Raw genomic sequence first — 10,068 nt, 5'->3', positions numbered from 1 at the left:
TTTACTTGCAGCCTGACATTCACCCTCATCGGTCCCTGACTCTCTGGGGTCTTACCGATTACATGGAAGCCTGACCTCGAACCTCGTCGGTCCCTGACTCTCCTGGGTCATACCAATTGGATAGGTGCCCCATTTCGATATTCATCCTTCCATGACGTTCCAGATTCGTACCAATTTACTTGCAGCCTGACATTCACCCTCATCGGTCCCTGACTCTCTGGAGTCCTACCGATTACATGGCAGCCTGACCTCGAACCTCGTCGGTCCCTGACTCTCCTGGGTCATACCAATTGGATAGGTGCCCCATTTCCATATTCATGACGTTCCAGAGTCGTACCGAATGGCTTGCAGCCTGACATTCACCCTCATCGGTCCCTGAGTCTCTAGAGTCATACCGATTGGATGGCAGCCTGAATTCGAAACTCGTCAATTCCTGACTCTCCTGGGTCATACCAATTGTATACGTGCGTGATTTCGATATTCATGACGTTCCAGAGTCATGCCGATTGGCTTCCAGCCTCACATTAAACCGCATATGTCCCTGACACTCTGGGGTCATACCGACTGAACGGCAGCCTGACATCGAACCTCGTCGGTCCCTGAGTCTCTTGGGTCATACCAATTGAATAGGTGCTCGATTTCGATATTCATCCGTCCATGACGTTCCAGAGTCGTACCAATTGGCTTGCAGCCTGACATTCACCCTAATAGGTCCCTGACTCGCTGGACTCTCACGAATAGGATGGGAAACTGACATACACCCTCATCGGTCCCTAACTCTCCTGGGTCATACTAATTGGATAGGTGCTCGATTTCGATATTCATCCTTCCATGACGTTCCAGATTCGTACCAATTTACTTGCAGCCTGACATTCACCCTCATCGGTCCCTGACTCTCTGGAGTCCTACCGATTACATGGCAGCCTGACCTCGAACCTCGTCGGTCCCTGACTCTCCTGGGTCATACCAATTGGATAGGTGCCCCATTTCCATATTCATGACGTTCCAGAGTCGTACCGAATGGCTTGCAGCCTGACATTCACCCTCATCGGTCCCTGAGTCTCTAGAGTCATACCGATTGGATGGCAGCCTGAATTCGAAACTCGTCAATTCCTGACTCTCCTGGGTCATACCAATTGTATACGTGCCTGATTTCAATATTCATGACGTTCCAGAGTCATGCCGATTGGCTTCCAGCCTCACATTAAACCGCATATGTCCCTGACACTCTGGGGTCATACCGACTGAACGGCAGCCTGACATCGAACCTCGTCGGTCCCTGAGTCCCTTGGGTCATACCAATTGAATAGGTGCTCGATTTCGATATTCATCCGTCCATGACGTTCCAGAGTCGTACCAATTGGCTTGCAGCCTGACATTCACCCTAATAGGTCCCTGACTCGCTGGAGTCTCACGAATAGGATGGGAAACTGACATACACCCTCATCGGTCCCTGACTCTCCTGGGTCATACTAATTAGATAGGTGCTCGATTTCGATATTCATCCTTCCATGACGTTCCAGATTCGTACCAATTTACTTGCAGCCTGACATTCACCCTCATCGGTCCCTGACTCTCTGGGGTCTTACCGATTACATGGAAGCCTGACCTCGAACCTCATCGGTCCCTGACTCTCCTGGGTCATACCAATTGGATAGGTGCCCCATTTCGATATTCATCCATCCATGACGTTCCAGAGTCGTACTGAATGGCTTGCAGCCTGACATTCACCCTCATCGGTCCCTGACTTTCTGGAGTCCTACCGATTACATGGCAGCCTGACCTCGAACCTCGTCGGTCCCTGACTCTCCTGGGTCATACCAATTGGATAGGTGCCCCATTTCCATATTCATGACGTTCCAGAGTCGTACCGAATGGCTTGCAGCCTGACATTCACCCTCATCGGTCCCTGACTCTCTAGAGTCATACCGATTGGATGGCAGCCTGAATTCGAAACTCGTCAATTCCTGACTCTCCTGGGTCATACCAATTATATACGTGCCTGATTTCAATATTCATGACGTTCCAGAGTCATGCCGATTGGCTTCCAGCCTCACATTAAACCGCATATGTCCCTGACACTCTGGGGTCATACCGACTGAACGGCAGCCTGACATCGAACCTCGTCGGTCCCTGAGTCTCTTGGGTCATACCAATTGAATAGGTGCTCGATTTCGATATTCATCCGTCCATGACGTTCCACAGTTGTACCAATTGGCTTGCAGCCTGACATTCACCCTAATAGGTCCCTGACTCGCTGGAGTCTCACGAATAGGATGGGAAACTGACATACACCCTCATCGGTCCCTGACTCTCCTGGGTCATACTAATTAGATAGGTGCTCGATTTCGATATTCATCCTTCCATGACGTTCCAGATTCGTACCAATTTACTTGCAGCCTGACATTCACCCTCATCGGTCCCTGACTCTCTGGGGTCTTACCGATTACATGGAAGCCTGACGTCAAACCTCGTCGGTCCCTGACTCTCCTGGGTCATACCAATTGGATAGGTGCCCCATTTCGATATTCATCCATCCATGACGTTCCAGAGTCGTACTGAATGGCTTGCAGCCTGACATTCACCCTCATCGGTCCCTGACTTTCTGGAGTCCTACCGATTACATGGCAGCCTGACCTCGAACCTCGTCGGTCCCTGACTCTCCTGGGTCATACCAATTGGATAGGTGCCCCATTTCCATATTCATGACGTTCCAGAGTCGTACCGAATGGCTTGCAGCCTGACATTCACCCTCATCGCTCCCTGACTCTCTAGAGTCATACCGATTGGATGGCAGCCTGAATTCGAAACTCGTCAATTCCTGACTCTCCTGGGTCATACCAATTGTATACGTGCCTGATTTCGATATTCATGACGTTCCAGAGTCATGCCGATTGGCTTCCAGCCTCACATTAAACCGCATATGTCCCTGACACTCTGGGGTCATACCGACTGAACGGCAGCCTGACATCGAACCTCGTCGGTCCCTGAGTCTCTTGGGTCATACCAATTGAATAGGTGCTCGATTTCGATATTCATCCGTCCATGACGTTCCAGAGTCGTACCAATTGGCTTGCAGCCTGACATTCACCCTAATAGGTCCCTGACTCCCTGGAGTCTCACGAATAGGATGGGAAACTGACATACACCCTCATCGGTCCCTGACTCTCCTGGGTCATACTAATTGGATAGGTGCTCGATTTCGATATTGATCCTTCCATGACGTTCCAGATTCATACCAATTTACTTGCAGCCTGACATTCACCCTCATCCGTCCCTGACTCTCTGGGGTCTTACCGATTACATGGAAGCCTGACCTCGAACCTCGTCGGTCCGTGACTCTCCTGGGTCATAGCAATTGGATAGGTGCCCCATTTCGATATTCATCCATCCATGACGTTCCAGAGTCGTACTGAATGGCTTGCAGCCTGACATTCACCCTCATCGGTCCCTGACTCTCTGGAGTCCTACCGATTACATGGAAGCCTGACCTCGAACCTCGTCGGTCCATGAGTCTCCTGGGTCTTACCAATTGGATCGGTGCCCCATTTCCATATTCATGACATTCCAGAGTCGTACCGAATGGCTTGCAGCCTGACATTCACCCTCATCGGTCCCTGACTCTCTGAAGTCATACCGATTGAATGGCAGCCTGAATTCGAAACTCGTCGATTCCTGACTGTCCTGGGTCATACAAATTGTATACGTGCCCGATTTCGATATTCATGACGTTCCAGAGTCATGCCAATTGCCTTGCAGCCTCACATTCACCCTAATATGTTCCTGACTCTCTGGGGTCATACCGACCGAATGGCAGCTTGACATCGAACCTCATTGGTCCCTGACTCTCCTGGGTCATACCAATTGGATAGGTGCTCGATTTCGATATTCATCCATCCATGACGTTCCAGAGTCGTACTGAATGGCTTGCAGCCTGACATTCACCCTCATCGGTCCCTGCCTCTCTGGAATCATACCGATTGGATGGCAGCCTGAATTCGAAATTCGTCGATTCCTGACTCTACTGGGTCATACGAATTGGATAGGTGCCCCATTTCCATATTCATGACGTTCCAGAGTCGTACCGAATGGCTTGCAGCCTGACATTCACCGTCATCGGTCCCGGACTCTCTGGAGTCCTACCGATTACATGGCAGACTGACCTCGAACCTCGTCGGTCCCTGACTCTCCTGGGTCATACCAATTGGATAGGTGCCCCATTTCCATATTCATGGCGTTCCAGAGTCGTACCGAATGGCTTGCAGCCTGACATTCACCCTCATCGGTCCCTGACTCTCTAGAGTCATACCGATTGGATGGCAGCCTGAATTCGAAACTCGTCAATTCCTGACTCTCCTGGGTCATACCAATTGTATACGTGCCTGATTTCAATATTCATGACGTTCCAGAGTCATGCCGATTGGCTTCCAGCCTCACATTAAACCGCATATGTCCCTGACACTCTGGGGTCATACCGACTGAACGGCAGCCTGACATCAAACCTCGTCGGTCCCTCAGTCTCTTGGGTCATACCAATTGAATAGGTGCTCGATTTCGATATTCATCCGTCCATGACGTTCCAGAGTCGTACCAATTGGCTTGCAGCCTGACATTCACCCTAATAGGTCCCTGACTCGCTGGAGTCTCACGAATAGGATGGGAAACTGACATACACCCTCATCGGTCCCTGACTCTCCTGGGTCATACTAATTGGATAGGTGCTCGATTTCGATATTCATCCTTCCATGACGTTCCAGATTCGTACCAATTTACTTGCAGCCTGACATTCACCCTCATCGGTCCCTGACTCTCTGGGGTCTTACCGATTACATGGAAGCCTGACCTCGAACCTCGTCGGTCCCTGACTCTCCTGGGTCATACCAATTGGATAGGTGCCCCATTTCGATATTCATCCATCCATGACGTTCCAGAGTCGTACTGAATGGCTTGCAGCCTGACATTCACCCTCATCGGTCCCTGACTTTCTGGAGTCCTACCGATTACATGGCAGCCTGACCTCGAACCTCGTCGGTCCCTGACTCTCCTGGGTCATACCAATTGGATAGGTCCCCCATTTCCATATTCATGACGTTCCAGAGTCGTACCGAATGGCTTGCAGCCTGACATTCACCCTCATCGCTCCCTGACTCTCTAGAGTCATACCGATTGGATGGCAGCCTGAATTCGAAACTCGTCAATTCCTGACTCTCCTGGGTCATACCAATTGTATACGTGCCTGATTTCGATATTCATGACGTTCCAGAGTCATGCCGATTGGCTTCCAGCCTCACATTAAACCGCATATGTCCCTGACACTCTGGGGTCATACCGACTGAACGGCAGCCTGACATCGAACCTCGTCGGTCCCTGAGTCTCTTGGGTCATACCAATTGAATAGGTGCTCGATTTCGATATTCATCCGTCCATGACGTTCCAGAGTCGTACCAATTGGCTTGCAGCCTGACATTCACCCTAATAGGTCCCTGACTCCCTGGAGTCTCACGAATAGGATGGGAAACTGACATACACCCTCATCGGTCCCTGACTCTCCTGGGTCATACTAATTGGATAGGTGCTCGATTTCTATATTGATCCTTCCATGACGTTCCAGATTCGTACCAATTTACTTGCAGCCTGACATTCACCCTCATCCGTCCTTGACTCTCTGGGGTCTTACCGATTACATGGAAGCCTGACCTCGAACCTCGTCGGTCCCTGACTCTCCTGGGTCATACCAATTGGATAGGTGCCCCATTTCGATATTCATCCATCCATGACGTTCCAGAGTCGTACTGAATGACTTGCAGCCTGACATTCACCCTCATCGGTCCCTGACTCTCTGGAGTCCTACCGATTACATGGCAGCCTGACCTCGAACCTCGTCGGTCCCTGACTCTCCTGGGTCATACCAATTGGATAGGTGCCCCATTTCCATATTCATGACGTTCCAGAGTCGTACCGAATGGCTTGCAGCCTGACATTCACCCTCATCGGTCCCTGAGTCTCTAGAGTCATACCGATTGGATGGCAGCCTGAATTCGAAACTCGTCAATTCCTGACTCTCCTGGGTCATACCAATTGTATACGTGCCTGATTTCAATATTCATGACGTTCCAGAGTCATGCCGATTGGCTTCCAGCCTCACATTAAACCGCATATGTCCCTGACACTCTGGGGTCATACCGACTGAACGGCAGCCTGACATCGAACCTCGTCGGTCCCTGAGTCTCTTGGGTCATACCAATTGAATAGGTGCTCGATTTCGATATTCATCCGTCCATGACGTTCCAGAGTCGTACCAATTGGCTTGCAGCCTGACATTCACCCTAATAGGTCCCTGACTCGCTGGAGTCTCACGAATAGGATGGGAAACTGACATACACCCTCATCGGTCCCTGACTCTCCTGGGTGATACTAATTAGATAGGTGCTCGATTTCGATATTCATCCTTCCATGACGTTCCAGATTCGTACCAATTTACTTGCAGCCTGACATTCACCCTCATCGGTCCCTGACTCTCTGGGGTCTTACCGATTACATGGAAGCCTGACCTCGAACCTCGTCGGTCCCTGACTCTCCTGGGTCATACCAATTGGATAGGTGCCCCATTTCGATATTCATCCTTCCATGACGTTCCAGATTCGTACCAATTTACTTGCAGCCTGACATTCACCCTCATCGGTCCCTGACTCTCTGGAGTCCTACCGATTACATGGCAGCCTGACCTCGAACCTCGTCGGTCCCTGACTCTCCTGGGTCATACCAATTGGATAGGTGCCCCATTTCCATATTCATGACGTTCCAGAGTCGTACCGAATGGCTTGCAGCCTGACATTCACCCTCATTGGTCCCTGAGTCTCTAGAGTCATACCGATTGGATGGCAGCCTGAATTCGAAACTCGTCAATTCCTGACTCTCCTGGGTCATACCAATTGTATACGTGCGTGATTTCGATATTCATGACGTTCCAGAGTCATGCCGATTGGCTTCCAGCCTCACATTAAACCGCATATGTCCCTGACACTCTGGGGTCATACCGACTGAACGGCAGCCTGACATCGAACCTCGTCGGTCCCTGAGTCTCTTGGGTCATACCAATTGAATAGGTGCTCGATTTCGATATTCATCCGTCCATGACGTTCCAGAGTCGTACCAATTGGCTTGCAGCCTGACATTCACCCTAATAGGTCCCTGACTCGCTGGACTCTCACGAATAGGATGGGAAACTGACATACACCCTCATCGGTCCCTAACTCTCCTGGGTCATACTAATTGGATAGGTGCTCGATTTCGATATTCATCCTTCCATGACGTTCCAGATTCGTACCAATTTACTTGCAGCCTGACATTCACCCTCATCGGTCCCTGACTCTCTGGAGTCCTACCGATTACATGGCAGCCTGACCTCGAACCTCGTCGGTCCCTGACTCTCCTGGGTCATACCAATTGGATAGGTGCCCCATTTCCATATTCATGACGTTCCAGAGTCGTACCGAATGGCTTGCAGCCTGACATTCACCCTCATCGGTCCCTGAGTCTCTAGAGTCATACCGATTGGATGGCAGCCTGAATTCGAAACTCGTCAATTCCTGACTCTCCTGGGTCATACCAATTGTATACGTGCCTGATTTCAATATTCATGACGTTCCAGAGTCATGCCGATTGGCTTCCAGCCTCACATTAAACCGCATATGTCCCTGACACTCTGGGGTCATACCGACTGAACGGCAGCCTGACATCGAACCTCGTCGGTCCCTGAGTCCCTTGGGTCATACCAATTGAATAGGTGCTCGATTTCGATATTCATCCGTCCATGACGTTCCAGAGTCGTACCAATTGGCTTGCAGCCTGACATTCACCCTAATAGGTCCCTGACTCGCTGGAGTCTCACGAATAGGATGGGAAACTGACATACACCCTCATCGGTCCCTGACTCTCCTGGGTCATACTAATTAGATAGGTGCTCGATTTCGATATTCATCCTTCCATGACGTTCCAGATTCGTACCAATTTACTTGCAGCCTGACATTCACCCTCATCGGTCCCTGACTCTCTGGGGTCTTACCGATTACATGGAAGCCTGACCTCGAACCTCATCGGTCCCTGACTCTCCTGGGTCATACCAATTGGATAGGTGCCCCATTTCGATATTCATCCATCCATGACGTTCCAGAGTCGTACTGAATGGCTTGCAGCCTGACATTCACCCTCATCGGTCCCTGACTTTCTGGAGTCCTACCGATTACATGGCAGCCTGACCTCAAACCTCGTCGGTCCCTGACTCTCCTGGGTCATACCAATTGGATAGGTGCCCCATTTCCATATTCATGACGTTCCAGAGTCGTACCGAATGGCTTGCAGCCTGACATTCACCCTCATCGGTCCCTGACTCTCTAGAGTCATACCGATTGGATGGCAGCCTGAATTCGAAACTCGTCAATTCCTGACTCTCCTGGGTCATACCAATTATATACGTGCCTGATTTCAATATTCATGACGTTCCAGAGTCATGCCGATTGGCTTCCAGCCTCACATTAAACCGCATATGTCCCTGACACTCTGGGGTCATACCGACTGAACGGCAGCCTGACATCGAACCTCGTCGGTCCCTGAGTCTCTTGGGTCATACCAATTGAATAGGTGCTCGATTTCGATATTCATCCGTCCATGACGTTCCACAGTTGTACCAATTGGCTTGCAGCCTGACATTCACCCTAATAGGTCCCTGACTCGCTGGAGTCTCACGAATAGGATGGGAAACTGACATACACCCTCATCGGTCCCTGACTCTCCTGGGTCATACTAATTAGATAGGTGCTCGATTTCGATATTCATCCTTCCATGACGTTCCAGATTCGTACCAATTTACTTGCAGCCTGACATTCACCCTCATCGGTCCCTGACTCTCTGGGGTCTTACCGATTACATGGAAGCCTGACGTCAAACCTCGTCGGTCCCTGACTCTCCTGGGTCATACCAATTGGATAGGTGCCCCATTTCGATATTCATCCATCCATGACGTTCCAGAGTCGTACTGAATGGCTTGCAGCCTGACATTCACCCTCATCGGTCCCTGACTTTCTGGAGTCCTACCGATTACATGGCAGCCTGACCTCGAACCTCGTCGGTCCCTGACTCTCCTGGGTCATACCAATTGGATAGGTGCCCCATTTCCATATTCATGACGTTCCAGAGTCGTACCGAATGGCTTGCAGCCTGACATTCACCCTCATCGCTCCCTGACTCTCTAGAGTCATACCGATTGGATGGCAGCCTGAATTCGAAACTCGTCAATTCCTGACTCTCCTGGGTCATACCAATTGTATACGTGCCTGATTTCGATATTCATGACGTTCCAGAGTCATGCCGATTGGCTTCCAGCCTCACATTAAACCGCATATGTCCCTGACACTCTGGGGTCATACCGACTGAACGGCAGCCTGACATCGAACCTCGTCGGTCCCTGAGTCTCTTGGGTCATACCAATTGAATAGGTGCTCGATTTCGATATTCATCCGTCCATGACGTTCCAGAGTCGTACCAATTGGCTTGCAGCCTGACATTCACCCTAATAGGTCCCTGACTCCCTGGAGTCTCACGAATAGGATGGGAAACTGACATACACCCTCATCGGTCCCTGACTCTCCTGGGTCATACTAATTGGATAGGTGCTCGATTTCGATATTGATCCTTCCATGACGTTCCAGATTCATACCAATTTACTTGCAGCCTGACATTCACCCTCATCCGTCCCTGACTCTCTGGGGTCTTACCGATTACATGGAAGCCTGACCTCGAACCTCGTCGGTCCGTGACTCTCCTGGGTCATAGCAATTGGATAGGTGCCCCATTTCGATATTCATCCATCCATGACGTTCCAGAGTCGTACTGAATGGCTTGCAGCCTGACATTCACCCTCATCGGTCCCTGACTCTCTGGAGTCCTACCGATTACATGGAAGCCTGACCTCGAACCTCGTCGGTCCATGAGTCTCCTGGGTCTTACCAATTGGATCGGTGCCCCATTTCCATATTCATGACATTCCAGAGTCGTACCGAATGGCTTGCA

This window comes from Sceloporus occidentalis, unplaced genomic scaffold (assembly GCF_023333645.1).
Source record: "Sceloporus occidentalis isolate IW3139 unplaced genomic scaffold, rSceOcc1.0.p SCAF_6, whole genome shotgun sequence".
Taxonomy (NCBI): domain Eukaryota; kingdom Metazoa; phylum Chordata; class Lepidosauria; order Squamata; family Phrynosomatidae; genus Sceloporus; species Sceloporus occidentalis.
Note: the sequence above shows the minus strand (reverse complement) of the source record.